The sequence below is a fragment of the Hesperophylax consimilis genome, chromosome 9, assembly GCF_061612785.1.
Source record: "Hesperophylax consimilis isolate HC1 chromosome 9, BYU_Hcon_1.0, whole genome shotgun sequence".
NCBI classification, from domain to species: Eukaryota; Metazoa; Arthropoda; class Insecta; order Trichoptera; family Limnephilidae; genus Hesperophylax; species Hesperophylax consimilis.
The window spans coordinates 23,165,129-23,183,653 of record NC_142844.1 but is presented as its reverse complement, the minus strand read 5'-3'; positions in this window follow the sequence as shown (position 1 = coordinate 23,183,653).

The following is an 18,525-nucleotide window of genomic DNA, read 5'->3' as shown; positions in this document are numbered from 1 at the left end:
TAAAAATAATTTATATTTTGTATTTCATAATAAAAAAGACAAGATTATTTTTTTAGTAATTACCACTAAAAAACAAATAATTGCCCAACTTGTCTCTAAAATTGTGAAAAATTGATTTCTTTAATTGAACATATTTTTTTACTTTGAAACACAAATAAATAAAGTAGCACACATCAGTACTAGATTTTTGCTACACCCTTTGATTAAAAAACAATTATTTATTTTTTTTCGGTATTTTGCCTCAAATCCAAATTTAAGTTTTTTTTGTGAAAAAGGCCGCGCAACCGTTCGTCTCAAAATGAAAACCCTACCACTAATAATTTTGATAAACATTTATATTATATCTTAAAAAATATGCTCTTCTAGGAAGTAAGACCATAAACGTGTATTTTACCGAAAATGAAGTAATTGAACTCGAACTAGTATAATCAACGCACCAATACAACGGACTTTTGATTAAAAATCTTCGCTTTGGGTTTAGAAACGTGAGGCGATTCAATTCTCCGGTATACTTTTACCGAGGAACTTATTTTGAAGTTACATACTAATTGCATAAATAATAAATAACTTCCCTTTTGGCAAAAGCAGCAGTAAGCTAGTAACATAATTCCCGCACTAGTATGTACCTACATTTATGATGCAAATGGATTATTATTTGCTGTTCCGTGGGATTAAAGCTTTAACAATGTGGAGCACAGAATTATGATTATGCATTCCATTATCATCTTGTTTAGTTTTATGAAAACAGCAGCAATACTAGTAAAAAAATATAAAAGAATTCTGCACATTTTCCAGAAAGTTATGGTTTTACTACTTAATGTTATTATTCGCGCAGTGAATTTATTTTTTCAGAATTTCTGTATCGGCATATTTGGGAAAAAAATAGGTATATTACAATTAAAACTGTATAATTTTAATATTGTCATTTTTTATTCTTGTACTCCCACAAGAACTCTTTTATTCATTTTATGTTTTTCTTCTACTTGAGGCACATAATAAATATATAACATATAAAACACAGCTAACATTTTTATTTTACAGATAATACATCTATAAACTGATAGAATAGAACACATAGTTAAACAAAAACTTTTCAATTATAATGTAAACCAAATTAAAAAACCTAAAATTCTCGAAAGTTGCTTGCTATGAACGCTACTGAATTTTGGTGTTGAAAATGGGCATTTTTTCCTCTTATTGTTTTTGTTTTTTAAGCCATCTCGTATAAAGAGTCCATAAATAGTTGTTAAAGCTTCTGTTACAATTTTTACACATCTAACTGTGGCTTTGGGTTCCATGATAACTCAACACAGTGACAAATCAACACACTTTTAAAAAGTGATATAAAGTCATTAGAAACCATGAAAAAAAATCTTTTTTTAACCTAACCTAACCTACATAACCCAGTTAATAAAGTTTTTGTTTCATCACTTTCCATGACTTCATATAACTTTTTAAAGATGTGATGAATTATCATTGTGATGATTTATTCGGTTACCGTGGCTTTGAGAGGGACAAGGAAAATTCTTTGTCATTGGTAATATGACGTCGTCAATTATTATGTGATTGGTAATTGCTCGTTAAATATTCTCATTATTTCAAATTTAATGAAAAATGGGTCAGTTACATTTTCCTATTTTAAAACATCGAAATAATCATTAACTGAGAAATCAAAAACAGTCGCTTAAAGTACGAATAACGTTTATTCGCATTTTCGCTCGCCGGGCTTTCAATATTTTAATTTTTGCGTCTCTACGGATATTACCCCTGACTATAACCCATCTACCTATTTCCTTTGTATGACCAATTAACACTCCTCATAGACACGTAGAGGTATTTTGACGTGATAAATAAATATTCAGTAATTCACATTGGAGTCATTCTCCAAAATCAGGGGTCAAAGTTATGCTGTTTTATCCACCTTTTAGCATAATTATACTTGACCTAAGGTACTGACTTTTTGTCAAAACACTTATAGACACTAAGGACGGGTTGTTTCGGAGAACTTGAACAATTCTTCAAATTTAAAAGTTAATTTTCATGTTCTGTAAAAGATATTTTAAAGTTCTGTTTTTATTTCAGTTCTGTCAAGCAACTAGCCTATAATGATATAATAACAGATTTTGAATAGGACTTTCACAGAACCCGTAAATGAACGTTGACATTTGATGAATTGTTCAAATTCTCCGAAACAACCCGTCCTTAATTTGTTCTGTTTTACGGAGGAGTGATGTAGCGGTAAGCTACTAGAATGTTCGGGAACATTCGTACGTGTGACTCGCATTGCCTTAGAATAGGGGTTCCCAACCACGTGCCCGCGGGCACCATGGCGCCCGCGGAACGATTTGTATGTGCCCGCCACTATTCGCCAGTGAAATAATTTTTTCATAAACATTAATTAAAAATGTGAATTATTTTTATTTATTTGTTGGAGTTTTAATTTTTTTGAGTGCCTAGATTTATTAAATACGTTCGTATGTTTGCGATATTGTATGTATGAGTGGTTCCTTTACTGAAAGGACTTGTCGCAACCTGTCTAGCGGCGAGCCAGAGTGCACTCTTCACGCTAGCCTGGAACGGAGAGTTCTATTTTGCACATCGCTCAAGACACGCAGAAAACCCGAAGTGAACGAACGCCACAAACTGAGCCAATGAACGCCGAAGGCGCCAAAACACATGGCACATGACTCTGCCAGCTCTGTCTGTCAGTAAAAGCAATAAGCATGGCCCCGACAACTAAACTGACAGTAGTCACGTGCTCGTACCGTCGATCATCGGCTCACTTCGGGTTTTCGGCGTGTACAAGGAGTGATGTGCAAATAGCATTCCCCGTCTGCAACCGCGTTGTTGTCATTTTGATTGCGATTGCTGCCCCGAGTTTGTCGATTAAAAATAGGTGGTGCCCGCCACCCTACCGATATTTAAGAATGTGCTCTAGAGTACAAAAAGGTTGGGAACCCCTGCCTTAGAAGCTACTAGCGAAAAATCAAAAGGTACGGCGCATCACCTACTTGCTGGATTATTCTCGATCGTATTTGCGCCTATATAAACGGTAACGTCAATGTACTTAGTCAGTCAATAATTAGCAGTTACAAGTCCCCAGGGATATCTTCGCCGGTCTGTGCATTGGCCCTGTGACATTTTCGCCAGCCTGCATCTCCCGCGCATCTTCCGACTAGGTCAATTATACCTTCGGCTATCTTACTTCTAATAAAACGCTGTGACCTCACAACATCTTTCATTTGTCTCCACATCCCCAAAAGTATAATTATATGTGTTGAAAATATGCAATTTAATGTTTTTACCTACCAACGGTAGTGCCTGTAAGTAAATGAAAAAGCAGTATAAAGAGAATTCGTCACAAAAATCTCAACTACTTTAAGCCAGAAAGACTATGGAAATATGGTATGATGTAAGGTGAAAGGAGTGGGGAGAAGAAATGTTTGTATGTTGTAAGGTGAAAGGAGTGGGGAGAGGAAAGAGACGGGGCGAGAACTTTGCAAAGTACCTGACTACATTTTATTTTATGTTATTGTTGTGGTGGTTGTTATTTGGTGGTTGTGATGGTGGTTGTTGTTTGGTGGTTATGTTGATGGTTGTGGTGGTGGTTGTGATTGTTTTTATGGTGGTGGTTACTGTGTAGGTTGTTGTGGTGGTAGTTGATTGGCGGTTGTGTTAGTGGTTGTGTTGGTGGATATTGTAATGGTTGTTGTTTTTGACTGTGGAGGTGGTTATTGTGGTGGTTGTTGTTAGGTAGTTGTGGTGGTGGTTATGGTAGTAGTCTTATGGTGGTAGTTGTTTGGCGGTTGTGGTGGTAGTTATGGTGGTAGTTGTGATGGTAGTTGTTTGACAGTTGTGGTGTTGCGGTGGTGGTTGTTATTTGGTGGATGTGGTGGTGGTTATTATGTTGGTATTAGTTTGGTGGTTGTGGTGGTGGTTATTGTGAAGGTTGTTGTGGTGGCAGTTTTTTGGCGGATGTGGTGATGGTTGTGGTGGTGGTTGTGGTGATGTTTATTGTGGTTGTTCTTGTGGTAGTTGTTGTGGAGGTTTGGTGGTTGTGAGCTTAATAACCCATACTCAGCTCATTTTTTCTAATTTTGGTAATTACTGCGTTTTCCATTACGACGGCAGTATTGCTCTGATAAAATATTTGTATCTCTTAATGAACGGTTACATATCTAACAGTGAGATTCTTGCTCAAATAAATTTCTTTGTTCCAGAGTCTGATAACACTTATAATGTATAAAAAATATAAACTGGCATATAAAATTTTTTTGAATAAAAGTGGTTAGTATAAAGTAAGGGTCAAGGAAAGAATGGTTCCACAACTATATGTGGGCTTAGTCATAACGCTTTTTATATCTTCCTAAAAGCTTGAAAGTTGTCTTATCTTTAAAACAATCTAATTTCAGTTGAGTAAGGTTAAGTTTGTTTATAAAAGAGAAAATCAAATTTTCGCTATGTAGTACGCCCCGGAGAGCAGGCAGAAAAGATCGATGACGTCAGAAGCTTTTCCCAGTTAGCCTTATTAAGCATTTTCCACCGTGAGCCAATTCACCTTTGGAGAAGGCCTACAAATGTGCGGGACACGCAATATCGGATTTCTCTCGAACAAGAGAGCCCTTTCGTGTTACCTACTTTTTTCCTTCATTGATGATATTTTCCAAGTTCTAGAGGACTCGTATCCATGAATGGAGATTTGGATCCTCGAATCGTCAAGAGGCTGTCAGAAGTAGAGTGGCCACTTACGGCTTGATTACATCTGTAGGGTACGTACCTAACCCGTCTACTTGAACAGTACCGTTAGAAGGTAGATCTATATATCTATTGTAATTACCCCTGGAATTTGTTGTATAGGTGCAAGCTTAATTTGATATGTCATAGATTCGACGATACTCGCAGAAAATACAAACAAAATACTGTTTTTCTTTTCCAAATAAAAATTATAAGTTTATGTAATACCAAAATATTAAAAGTTCATAAATAAACACCTTTCATGACAGTAATTATTCAAATTTAAAATAAAAATATTATACTTTATTTAAAGTCAAAATAATAATAATATAACACTTAAACTTACCGACAATTTTTTTTTTCTACGAGATAAACTATTAGAATGATTATAAAATGTTTTTTTTTTAATTTACATGCGAAGTGCGTAAATTTTAATAATCGAGTTTAAATGTTCACATAATGCCTGTTTTATGATTTATATTTCACGTTGTAGAGATGCGAAAAAACAGTTAAAAAAATAAAAGTATTTAATCATGTAATCGTAAAAAATATTTGGAAGTGATTACTGACTGTCTCCGAGACTACGCTCTCAGTTCCCAACAAATTACAAAATATCCTTTCAATTTTGCATATTATTTAAAATAAATGAAAGACACTGCCTGCTAAACATTGTTGAATTTTGACCAACGCAATTTTATCGATTTCTGAATGTACAAAGTAACAGAAAAGGGCATAAAAATTGCTCTATAAAATATTTATCAAACCACAGAATAAAAAATAATAACAGGTGTTTAGATAAACCATTAGATAATAAAAAGCTGCGACTCCGGACTTATAAGCCTTTACTTTTATAACGAGAGTTCGGTAATTTCATTTATGAAATTGGAAAAGTTCCGCCATCAGTTTTTAAATCAACTTATGTATGTGTAAAAAGAAAAAAACCTTGTTATTCCTAAGAGTATGTTAACCACACTGCTTTGTTTGCAGAAAACTTCCTTAATTGGCCCGGAAGAGCTCCGAACCCAAAGTTGATCAACTCTTTGAAAAACTTTTAAGTCAATTACTAATTCCCCTGTGTAATGAAGTCGTCTTCTTTTAATTTTGTTTTATATACAGGATGTAAAAGCATATTCTAGCGATCCGGTGCATATTTTGAGTAAAAATGTGGATGCCATTTTGTTGTCCGATGAAAATTTAAATTTATAAAAAAAAATAAAAAAATTCCATGACACTCTAGTGCGTCACGTGGTATGCACTATCCCAGCATTCCTGAATTACACCTGACGAGTGCTCGGCCGAGTACTCGGTCTAGCAGCGGGCGAATGATTCAGGCGACACAATGGATAAAAGCAAGGCCAATGACTCCGTCGAGTAAGTACCCCTTGACCTGCATACTCAACTCGGCACTTCATTTGCTCTCCACTCGGATAACCGAGATGAGATGCGATCAGCCAAGTCAGTCAGTGAAAGAAAAAAAATATTCAAAAAACAAAAAAGTGTGTTTTATAGGAGTGCGTGAAGTTTTTTGTTGAGCAAATCTCTTAATTTTTACATTTTTTTCTCACAGAGCGCCTATCACGTGATCCATTGCGATTTGTAGCAGTCTGATCAGTTTATTGTTTACTGTGGTATTTTAAGTAGGTACATAGTTATCTATGTCTTAATTCTTAATACAATCCTTTGATACATATAATTATAGTTACACATTTAAAATTAATCAATCACATATTTTCGTAATTTAATTTTAAATGTTTTTATGTTTTCTTCTAATTTTATTTCTTCTGGTAGCTCTCCAAATATCTTCAACGCTCCGTACATCAATGACTTTTGACTCTGTGTTTTTTTCCTGAAGGGGAGTCTCAATTCATTTCTTTTCCTCGTCTCATGTGTGTGTTTGTTCTGTAGTTTATCAATTTTTCTTAGGAATTCACTAGACGTATGGCCATTGATTATCTTGTAGATTAAAAATATGGTATTAAAGTAAATAATTTGTTTAAATGACAAGATATTTTACTTCTTCAACATGTTCTTAATTTTTGTGTATCTATTTTTCTTCAATATGGTTCTCATTGCTCTATTTTGTGGAATTGTCATTTGTTTCACTAAACCGTCGTTGGATAAGAATAGGATGCTGCTACAGTAATTTATGTGTGGTACAATAATTGCGTTGTACACATTTTTACTCATTTTTACTCATTATTTTTACCAGTGGCGAAGAGTGATACAATAAATGTGGTTAAAACTAAGTATCGATATTGTTGGTCGATGATCGAAAGTAAAAAAAATATTTTTTGATTTTAATTGAAATAAAATATCATCGGATAGCTAAATGACATCTATAAGTTTCACTCCAAATATTCTCAGGAATCTCCAATTAAAATCGTCCGGGTACATGTTGTTACACCTGTAGATATTAAAAATGTATATTTTTATAACAACAGGTATAATATTAGAAAATAATGAAATTGTATTATTGATCTTTTCAGTTTATATTTTTCATACGTATTTTATGTTTCATGATTTTGTAACATATCACAGCACGTAAGGAGAATTTTAATAAAAAAATATTTATGAAAAAATTGAATTGGTACAATATTCTATGAAAATTTTTTTGGTTGCCAAGAGGGTTAGGTGATAATCAATGTCGACTCTTGACTTTTATGTCGAAAATTAAAAGCTAGATTTAGCGAACTTAAACCAAATGGTCGACTTCGATTTTTTTAAATTGATTTTTATTTTTTTTATTTTTTATTGAATGAATAGTCTATACATATCAACAAACAAGTCCTGCTAAGCCAATTAAATTGGCTTGTCAACAGGTGCTTAAAGTTTAGTTACATATACATTTAAGAAGTTATAATTTACAATTTTTCATACATATTAAAGTAAATATTTTTTCCGATAGCCAATTTTTCACCATATATTTAACCTTATTCATAGACTTACATTGCTTTATAGTGTCAGGTAATAAATTAAATATCTTCGGTATGTTGTATTCAAACGTTCTCTGTCCGTACTTATTATCAAATTTCGGAACTATTAGTATTTATGTTCTAATTTCTCTTTATGCTGTGTGGTAATTTTTATTTTTTTATTATTTTAATAAAGATCATATGGGTTACATTAATACATACATATTTTGCAAAATATAATATTTAGGTTCATAATTGGTCATGTATACCTTATCAGAAAAGAGGAGCTCTTGTGCCTGATAAGGGAGCCACGATTCTTACTTAGATTCTTAAATGTAAACTTTATATAATAATATATATATATATATATATATGTTTTTTTACTATATATTTTTTACTTTAAATTTTTTACTATAATAATTTTTTTACTATAAATATATATTTTTTACTATAATTTTTTTACTATAAATATATATTTTTTCGTATAATTTTTTTTGGAAAAAAGTTTGATTTTATTTATTTGTTCTTGTTGGTTCGTAATACAGCGCAATTCGGAAGGGAGATTATTGTAGTTTTTTATGGCTTGGTAAATATAATGGTTTTGCATTTGAGTTGTTTTAAAGATTGGCGTAATAAATTGATTTCCATTTCTCATAAGTTTGTAAAATTCTTGATATTCTGTGTTATTTTTTTCTTTACACATTTTTATAATGGAAGTTTGCAATATATTATCAATATTTGGTACTGGAAACAATTTAAAAAGCAATTTTGTTGGAAAAGTATAGTTTTTTTTAAGTATTACCTTTATAATAATTTTTTGCGAGACTTTTACTGAGTTTAGGTTGTTTTTATAAGATCCTCCCCAACCTATGATTCCGTAGATAAGCAGGGAGTGGACAAGAGCATAATACACATTTTTTAGTATTTTCACATTTAAAATATTTCTTAACCTAACAAATATATATATACATTTCCTTATTCTCTTTACTAACTCCGTAATATGGCTTTTCCATTTCAAATTTTCATCGATGATCACACCAAGATATTTAATTTCAGAAGAAGAGTTGATTACAGTACAAATAGGATTAAGTAGTTTACAGTTGACATTGTCACAATTTTCTTCATGGATTATGATATTTACTTTGTGTTTAGGTATTTTTTGTAGTGAGAATAATACATATGTTGTTTTTTTGGCATTAAGTGTGAGTAGGTTATTATCAAACCATGATTTTAAGGTATTAATACATTCATTTGCAAGTTTGTTAACTAGCTCCCATGTTTGACCTTTTATTAATAATACAGTATCATCAGCATAAGATATTAATTCACCTTTGATTTTCTGTTAGAAAATGTCATTTACATACATTAAAAATAGTAATGGTCCGAGGACCGTGCCTTGAGGAATGCCAAATGTACTTGTTAGTGGTCTACTAAAAGTTTGGTTTAATTTTACAATTTGAGGTCTCTCTGTAGCTTTCTATCCATTTTAGGGCTAAGTGGTCAATGCCATTTTCTTTTAATTTTAATAAAAGCCTTTCATGGGAAATGCTGTCAAATGCTTTCATTAAGTCAATAAAAATTCCTATAAATTTATTTGATTTGTCCAGGGTACTCTGAATACTCGATGAAATTTTTGCAATGGCATCTTGGGTACTTTTTCAATTTGTGAAACCAAATTGATTTTCATTTATAATCGAGTTTTTCTTAAGAATGCAGTTAGTCTTTTTTTAGCAATTTTTTCAAAATTTTTCGATATATTAGATAAGAGTGAAATGGGTCTATAATTAGAAATGTCCTCCGGGCTACCGGACTTATATTTGAGAGATTATGGTTTTCTTATACGTGCTCGGGAAAACTCCTGTCTTAAAACTATTGTTTATAATATGAGAGATTGGTTTAGAAAAATAATTTTTAATTATTTTTAGTGTTTTTACGGCGAGACCGTCAAATCCCGGAGCAGAACCACCTCGCATTTTCGATATATTTTGTACAATATCAGACGGATTGGTTGGTTCGAAGAGTTCAAGTTTAGTTTCTATATTCGGAATATTTTAAATATACATATTATTTATTTTTTTCATGGTAATTTTTTCTGCTAGACTCTTTCCGATATTTGCAAAGAAATCATTAAAAGCGTTTACTCCTTTCTTAGGTTCTTCAATACAGTTAATTATGTTATTGTTTTGTATTATACTCTTAATAGTATTACGTATGGTTTTTTGTTTATCCATGATTTCACTTTCAGAATCATCAAGTTTATTTTTATAATAATTTTATTTCATGTTTTTTATGAGCGTGGTTAATTTATTTTTGTATTCTCTAAAATGAACATTTAATTTAATGTCTAGTGGTTTTTTTTGTTTCTTTGTAAAGCCATTCTTTGTGTCTTATGGACACAACAAGCCCATGTGTTATCCACGGTTTGATTTTACGAAATTTTGCTGAATTTCCTTTTGGAATAATTTTTTTTGAATCATTTATAAAGTTCGTTAATCTATTTTCAAATATTTTACAGCACTCGTTGACGTTATCACTTCGGAGAATATCTAACCATAATTCAGATGACAATTTATTTTTCAAGGATTCGATACTAACAACAGATATTTCTTTCTTATTATTAGTAGTTTGTCCGCAATGTTTATTTCTCGCCTGAGGTATTATTGAATTGTAATGTAGCAAAGTCATGTAATGGTCGGTAATTGAGGTTTTTATAATTCCCGAGTTTAAATTATTTATATCCTTGATATTTGTAAAAATGTGATCAATGCATGATGGACGTTGCCCATTGACGTTTCTGGTGTAAGAGTTTATACACGACACATAATTCAATTCCGCCATCATATTTAAGTAATTATCTTTATCGTTCGATGTATAATCGTGCGATATATTTAAATTAATGTCACCTAAAACTATTGTATTCGCGTTTCTGTAGTTTAATAACACATGTCTTAATTCTTCTATAAACAAACAGACAGTAGATGTGTGCGTTCTGTATAGAGAGATAATATCAATTTTTTTGTCATTACACTTCATTTGCACATGTAGGCAGTTTGTTCCATTCATATTAATTTCTTCTTCGTACAATATGTCACAATTATTTTGTACAAACATAACGATTCCACTGTTATTGTTAATTCGGTTTGTAGTAGATACATAGGTATATCCCGGTATATAGTACGCCACGTCGCCACTTGAATGTGTTTCTGTTAACACAATGCAAGCCGGCTTCTCGAGATCATTATTTACTGTTGTCAAAAATGCATCCATGTTCCGTTCTATGCTTCTTACTCATTGTATTCATGTGTAGAATTAAAGGGCTGCGATTGAGGTCGTTTTGGTGGGTTCGGTATTCTTGATAGCTGTCATATGTTTTTTCGTCAATATTATTTTTTTCGTCTAGTGCGTTATATAAAAAATCTGTCATTTTTGTTCGAAGTCTATTCTGTCTCTTGCTACTTTAAGCATTTTATTTTTGTAGGGACATAAGTTACTGAAAGATGTGTGGTCTGTTTTATTTTTCTCGCCATATTTCGTGTTTTGCGATGTGCAATTTGCACAAACCGGTGTTTTTTCTCTTTCAGGGCATTTAGCAAAAGTATGATCACCCGTGCAATGCGGACACACCGATGGATTAGTTCGATTAAGGCATCTGGAGGCTGTGTGCATGAATTTTACAGCAGTGGTAGCACTGGGTTAATGGATCACTATGTTAACCCTTTGGTACTGGATATTTATCTTTTCTAATGATAGGAAATTTTTTCGTGTTGTACCGCTGGTTTTCACGATATAGTTCGAGAATTTGTTTTGTTCTTCATCTTCTTGAACCCGAGTACCACGTTGGTATTTCTTAGAATGTTTGTATTTTATTTCAGTAATCAAATTTATTTTATTTTCTTCGTTTTTCGTTACAATGTCTTGAATCCCTTCGTTTTGTAAATATATGCTGAATTATAATTTTTTGCCATAGTACAGCCTTAACAGGTAAAATTTTGGCACTCTGAAACAGCAACAGTGTATTATGTCTTTGTTTGAAAATATTAGGGACGACTAGTAATTTTACAATAGCGTTTTGTTCAACGTGGACTTGTTTCAGATTGGCTTCAGTAGTATTTCCCCATGTTGTTAATCCATATCTTATAATAGATTCAGCCATCGACATATAAATTATTTTAAGTGTTTCAATTGATAGGAAAAAAATTTATATTCTGCCAGCAATTGATTTAAGTCTTTTACAGTTTTTTTTAATATGTTTGTCCCATTTGAAAAAAAATAATCTACTGTAATACCAAGATATTGGGATATGGGATATTTTTATGGATGTAGCTTAAATTATGAGAAATAATATGATGATTAAATTGAAATTTGGCATTAGGTGATCTTACATGCATTACCTTCGTTTTTTTAGCATTTATTAATAGTCCTGCATCATTTTTTAATTTTTTTTTATTTATTTATATTAACTCCACACAGGAGGCCCTGAAGAAAATAATTTCCCTCAGGGCCTATGTCATCTTTGAGGATGCTGTGTGGAGGGTCTTTTTGTGGAGAGGAAGGAGTGAACATGGGTCTTGAAGAGTCCCATGTTGTAGGAGGGAGGAAACACAGAGGCCAGCAGTTCGTTCCACAGCCAAGCTATTGAACTTAAGAACGAATCGTAGAAGCGACCCGTTCTCATGTGACAAATGTCAACCGTGTACAAATGTTGAGCGCGCGTTTGGCGTGTATCCCGACTACGCACCGGTGCCGAAGGGATCAATGACGCTAGTTCTTCAGAGCATCTTCCATTGTAATACCGATAGAACAAGGACAGCATACCTACCTGACGCCTGTGCTCTAAAGATTGCAGTCTGTTTGTTAAGATTGGGGAATCTATCAAACGGACCGCCCGTTTTTGCACAGAGTCAAGGGTTTTTTCAGGTATTTAGGGGCTCCGGACCAGAGATGGCTGCCAAATTCGACAGTAGGGCGCACTTGCGATTTGTACAGGGTCAGCAGTTGTGTACTATTAAAGTATCTGCGGGCCCTGTACAGTACGCACAGATTGTTTACTGATTGCACCCTGTACAGATTGCTTCCGTTGAAGGAGACTAGATTATCATTTGGATCCCTTTTAGACGTAATCAGACAGGATTGGGTCTTTGAAACATTAAATTCGACGAGATTATTTTTACGTCAGGAGAAAATACTCTCGAGATAACCGTCCATTCTCTGCTTCAAAGCTCTCCGAGCCGTTGGAGTTTGTGTGCTCTTTGGGGGCTTGTCAAACAAAAAGCTATCATGAACTGTACTGTCATCCGCGTAGCAATGAATTGGTGCACATGTCAAAAGGTCATTGATGTGCAACAAAAACAAATTCGGAGACAGAACCGATCCCTGTGGGACGCCAGCATTTATAGAGTGTGAAGAAGAGGTAAAACCGTCAGCAACCGCCTGAATCGACCTATCCCTTAAAAAATCAGTAATCCACGTACACAGGGATGTTAACAAAATTGATTAAAGTCAATTTGCATGAGTTCAATTACAATTTTTAGATAATATAGATACGACCAATGCCGTATGATCTGCGAATACAAAATGTTTAACAACAGAGAAAAGTTTTTTCATTAAAGTTACATAAATTATATACAGTGTAGGTCCCAATATGGAACCTTGTGGAACTCTTGCGGATAAATTTTTTGTTTTACTAAACGTATTATTTATTTTGGTACATATTTTTCTCTAAGATAATATTTAAATAAATTTAACACATTTTTTTTTATTCCAATATTTTCTAGAGTTTCTAGCAGTTTTTTAGAGTTAATTTTGTCAAAAGCTTTAGAGTTATCGATAAATAAAACAATAACGTGTAATTTATTATTTAATAGATTATATTTATGTAGTTGGAAAAATCTTGCAGTAGATTTTCATAATTTTTTTTTCTTTGGAAGCCATATTGATTTGGATCAATGTAATTATTTAATTTATGTGATAAAAATTTTTCGAGAATTTTTTGTAATGCAGGTATTAAACTAATAGTCCTATAATTTCCCAGTTCAATATGTTATAGTAGTTAGTTTTATCTTTATTTATAATTTTTGTATTCTGTTTCATATCTTTTGTTTATTGGTGTACTTTCTCATTTTTTATATAGTTTATCCCTTTTATTTATTTTACATAATAATTCACTGCTTACCCATTCATTTATTGCATAAGGTCATGTTTTCGGTTTTTGCACTATCGCTTTAGAACTACTCTTGTAAAATTTGTTAAATAAAGATTTTGTTTTTTCATATAATGAAATACAATCCTTCTCCTCCTGTATATTTTTTTTAAATCGGAGACAGTTTACACGTAGTTTCCGTGAGCACTTAGGTCATAGGCCCATTGTGCTATCTCCTATTTTACCTTTATCCTTTAATAACAACCCGGTCCCTTTAGTAAATTTCATCAGGGTTGTCATTGGGTATGTGGCTATGTCTTCTGCTTCTACTGTATGTCTCCCCAGTTATCTGAGCCTAGTTCCCACCAGAGCAGGACATTGGCACCATAGGTGAATTGGAGTCTCTTCATCCTCTTCATATTTCCTGCATCTATTGGTGTTTTCTACTCCCAATATCTGCATGTGTTTCCTGAGATGGCAGTGTCCCGTTAGTAGTCCTACCAGTTCCCTCAGTGAGTTTCTGTCCATATTGAGTAGTTTCTTGGTTCGTCTAGGGTCTAGTCCTTTTATGAGTACTTTGGATTGTCTCATTCCAGGTGCCCTCTTCCATTTTTTGCGGTGCTGGGATTTGACCCACTTATAAATATGTAATTTTGTGTGAATTGTGTAATTTTAAGTAATTATTTTAGCCGCGGTGTCCCAGTCCTTCCTTTTCCGCGTAACACGGTCCGGCGATGAACGAGTGTCACCTGCATCTAACTTTTTGTATCGGGGAAAGTGTTTTTCCAGCAGTTCCTCCAGCTCTTCCTCCCAGTTATTGGTGAAGCTTCCATCTGCTTTCCAGAATGGGCCTTTGGCTGCTCCTGGGTCTTTCGCAAGAATTTTTTGAATACTTGCTACCTGCGGGATGGTTTCCACCTCCCCACAGTACTTCTCCCAGGAGTCTGTTTTGGCTTTCCGGATTGCTTCCTTGTATTCTTTCTGGTATTGCTTGTGAGCATCCCAGTTTCCAGTTTTTTTGGCCCTGTTGAAGGCTTGCCTTACTAGTTTCCGTAGCTCCTGCAATCTTCTGCACCACCACTGTGTTTTGTCCCTGGTACTTGTCCTCAGAGAGCTGCTATTTTCATATGCCCTTATCATTGAGTTCCTCAGTATCTCTACTGCGTCCTCAATTTCTTTGGGGCAACCGTATTTGACTGGGAATCTTACCATTCCAATGCTTAGCTCCTCTGAATACTGAGTCCAGTCAGTTGCTTTTGGGTTCTTAGATGTGTCGGTCCCCATTCTGCTTGTCTCTCCCTCTAGTTCATCCAAAACCGTCCATCCTGAGACTCTTACTGTTCCCAGGGTTAGGTCTATCACCTCCTATATGTTACTTATAACAAAAGTGGGTTCCCTACCTACCTCCGTAGAGTCGTAGGGCATGTAGGCTGACGCCACCACTATTTCCTTGCCTCTTTGCTCCAGCGTGACCTGTAGCTTCACAGCTACCAGATCTCTACTGCAGTGTTCGGTGAGCAGTGTGCCAGCTATTTTTCTGATGAGGATGCAAGCCCTGGTTCTATCCCCCGACTCATTATAGTAGAGTAGACCTTGGTTCATGTTTAGTCTTCTGACCTTCTCCTTGTAAGTCCAGGGTTATTGAATCATCCACATCCACATGGTCCCGGTTAACTCTCCTGTTGAGCATCACCGCCGCTGGGCTGCGATGTAAGTTTATTTGAATGAAGTGTAAGTTTTTAGCTATTGTTAGGGGTCTTATATCCGCTCCTTGGTGTTGGGTCCACGCACCGTGAAGGTGGCCTTCCTTATCCCGACGTATGCCGTCATACCCATTTCCCTCAGTACCTTCACATTGTCCTCGTCCACGTTTATGATCAGGCAATACCCGTCTTTCCCCGTAGCCGAGTCGTGGACGATCCACTTTTTAGTGTGAAGCTGCGGGGGCTGGTTTTCCAGCTGTTGCAGCAGCTTCTCGGTGTTTACTGCGCCGTTTTCAGGGATTACCGCCTTGACCTTCACGTACTTTGGCAGTTCATCTAACTCTGCTACCTCCAGGTCGTAGCCCTGCCATTTCCATAAAGTCTGCACGATCTCTCTCAGCCAGTTCTCTGACTCCTTATTGGAGCAGTTCATTCTCAGTACGCCCTTCTGAATGAAGCACTCGTCAAATCCGGGTATGAAATGTCCTTTTGGGATGCTCAGAATCAGATCGCCGGCACCCTCACTCATAAGGGCCTCCTGCTCCCTCGTAAACTCCTCTTCCCTGTTCCTATGGACAGTATCCACCCTAATTTTACTGTCGGCGGCTTCCGCATAGGTGGCAGGGATGGGAGTTCCTCTGGGCTTTTTCCGGGCATTTTCCGGTGTAATCTGGGAGGTTTTACGTTCCGGTGAGGTCCTACTCCTCTTCCTAGCCCTGTTATAGTATTTCTATACTTTCTATACTTCTCCTCTTACTGGCCGTTCCCTGGGTATTTTCGGTTGCTCACGGGTACCCTGTACAGTCTCCGTTTGCTTCCGGACTGTCCCTGGTTTTCGATTCCCCGCACAACTGTCTTTCGAGGTTCCTGGCTGTCCCCAGGTGAATTTTGAAGTCCCTGGTTGGTCCTGGTATCCTCTCTGTAGTTGCCAGCTGACTCCTGAGGTTCTCTGCTTTACCTTACCGGTCCCCTGTGCAAGAGGTCCCTGGTTGGAACTCTGGGCCCTTACATTCTTATTATATTTTCTCCTCGCAGCACCACTGATTATTTTATTGATACGAATTTTTCCCACATCCTCCGTAAGGAAGTTCACCGCATCTTTCTCCGTGGTGGCTGTTGGACGGTCCTCCTTTACATCCCCCCTTCTCTACCGGTTCTTCGAGGGTCCCAGTTGAAGTTGGGTTTCCTTACAGGAGTTAGTTTGCAGGTCCCGTGAGGGTCCCCACTTTCCCGCATATGGATCCCCTAGAGGATCCAGTTGCGTTGTTTTTTTATGAGGTTCCTCTTTACTTGGGTTCCCTGAGGGTCCTGCAAGGAAAGAGTCCACCACGGTGGTTTCATCTCTCATTTCCACTCCCTCTCGGTTCCTCGAAGGCCCCAATTCGGAAAAGTCTACCGAGGTGGCCTCGTCTCTCTCTTCCTCTCCCCTCAGGTTCCCCAAAGGCCCCTCATCGTTTTTTTGTTTGTTATGTTTTGTTCATTCATATTTGATCCCACATGTTTCTCGAAAACTAGATGGTCCACCCCAGCAGAGCCCCAAATGCTGGGGTAAGGTCTAAATACTCCGAGATTCGACCCTGTTTCTCGGAGGCACCGTTCGTGACACTGTTTCCCAGTGCCATTCAGCCCTAAGCACGGTAGCTAACACCTTAGCTTGGGATGGCCATTGCAGGTCGTGTTTCCACTCCCTGAGCGATGGGTTGTCCACACTCCCTACGCTTCTCATCTATAAGTTTACTCCAGTTATAATCTCTGATATATCTATCAATATCCTTTTGTGATATGATATGATTATACTTATTTGCAAAGTCTACCTGACGTTTATGTGATTTTATATTAAGAGCAGTTTATAATAGCATTCATTTATACCCAAACTTTAAAAAACAAGACAGAAGTGAAACTTCTAGTTTCAGCTGATGCTTGGCGTGGCGCAGTTCGCTGGTGTCTGAGAGAGAGGAAAGAAGAGAAGAGAGAGAACGTTCGTGAGCGGCTCCCCCACCTCAACAAGGTTTCACTTCAAAAATGCCACAGCCGAGAATCGAACCTCGCTTAACTGATTGAAAGCCAACCACGCTGAGCACCAACTGTAAGCAAAGCCGCATAAATTGATTATATTATGTAGGTTCTGAAAATATGAGAGCTTGTTATGTTTTATAATGTTACCTACATCACACCCAAAATATAATATATTTTTAAAAATAATGTACAATGTACAGAAATAGAATCCCACACAAGATCGCGTAGTGCGCTCTAGCGAACGGATATTTTATCAGAGGGAGATAGTTTTAATTTTTTTTTCTGTAAATTATTACATATTATCAAAATAAATAAATTAATTAAATAAATGTAATACAATTATCATAATATACGGATTAGATAATAATTTTAATCCAACACAATAACGCAAAGCGCGCTCTAGCGGAGTAATGTTTTATCACAGTGAGATAAGTGTTTTTATTATTTTGCAATATTATTTTCTTTTAAAAAATGTTCTGACCTACTAAAAAATAAGATATTGAATGAAAAAGGCGTTAAAAACAAAAAAATAATGTGCGATGGCCGAGAATCGAACTCGGATCAACTGCTTGGAAGGCAACTATGCTGACCATTACACCACCAACGCCAGTTGTCGGGATGAGCTAAGAAGCATTTATATGTTACTTCAAAACTTTGACTAGATCAAATGAACTTTAATCGGTGGTGGGGGTACCCGCATTTTCGTTTCGGTCATGAGTCGGTTTTACTCCGGTCCTCGAAATTGCATGACGCGCGTAAAGAAGTTTCACTTCAAAAATTGTACTCTCTAAAATATCTTCCAACATACAAAAATTATAACTTCCTACCAACATGGCTTTTGTTCAAATAAAACTACTTTAACTAATTTACTAATAAACGAAAACTTCATATCCAATTCTTTAGCAAACAGATGCCAGGTTGACTCAATATACACTGACTTTAGCAAGGCCTTTGATAAGGTGTGTCACAAAATATTAATTAAAAAATTAGCCACACATGGAGTTTATGGTAGTTTATTAAA